General features: G+C 34.9%; 1 long non-coding RNA gene across 1 annotated transcript; it reads right to left on the minus strand.

Moving 5' to 3' along the window:
• LOC109322662 lies at window positions 1–952 on the minus strand. Its single transcript, XR_002104449.1, has 2 exons — window positions 414–952; window positions 1–381 (listed from the first exon to the last, which is right to left on the minus strand). It is a non-coding gene; the product is annotated as an uncharacterized LOC109322662 (long non-coding RNA).
• Between the last annotated feature and the right edge of the window lie 8 nt (window positions 953–960).

Below are 960 nucleotides of genomic sequence, written 5' to 3' on the forward strand. Positions count from 1 at the left end.
CAAAAGTACTTTAAAAACATAGATTTCCCTGTATGTTCTATAATACATGAAGTTTAATAATAATATACTGAATATTATTATGCTGTTTTATTTTTGTTGGTATTTCAAGTGTTAAAATGGAGGGGCATGTTGGAAAATAGTTTGGGAAGTACTGCTTTAGTATCTCTAAACCAATAATGGTAGATGCCAGAAAGGGCAATGAATAGGGGACAGATCACTTGACTTTTATCCAGGTCAGTATTCTTCTTCTAAAGCATCCACATCTGCCAGTTAGAGAAAGGATGCTGGGATAGTTGGATCAGTGATCTGACCCAGTATGACACTTCTTATGTTTTTATGACAAGTATAAAAGGGGATAGCAATGGCTGCTGGCCCCACAATCTGTACAGTTAGAAAAATGGCACTGGAGGCACAGAACAGTGAACCAAACGATATAGCGAACCAATAAAAATCATCCAACTTTTTTTTTTTTACTATTCCTGTTTATTACACTGTAAAAAGCAACACTATCTGCATTTTATTCCTTAAAATAAATCTCTTTCATTTTCTGAACAAGTACAGCTCAAGTTTTTGTTTTTTCCTCAGTGTTTAGATTCAGTCATGGGAAACTGCTGGAAATACATTCATAGCTGTCTATCCCCCACAATAAAGAATCTAAATGTAAATATCAAGCCAATCAGTCACAACTATCAACAGCCGACTGTCCATGGAAAGTCATCTGATAGTCCAGCTCTGAAGCTAAAAGGATCAATCCAGTACAACACACTTTTTTCCACAGAGATGGGATAATTAATGCTAAGATTAGTACAATATTTCTGTGTACAAAGCATTGTTAGCTTACCCATTTCTAGTTGCTGAGATACTTAAGAAGCACATATATGACATTAAAACAGGGAAAACACTCTTTGGAGCATAAGAAAGCATTGGATAAGACAACCAAACACCATTTAAATTAAATCT

The sequence above is a fragment of the Crocodylus porosus genome, unplaced genomic scaffold, assembly GCF_001723895.1.
Source record: "Crocodylus porosus isolate Cpor-Errol unplaced genomic scaffold, CroPor_comp1, whole genome shotgun sequence".
Lineage (NCBI taxonomy): Eukaryota > Metazoa > Chordata > Crocodylia > Crocodylidae > Crocodylus > Crocodylus porosus.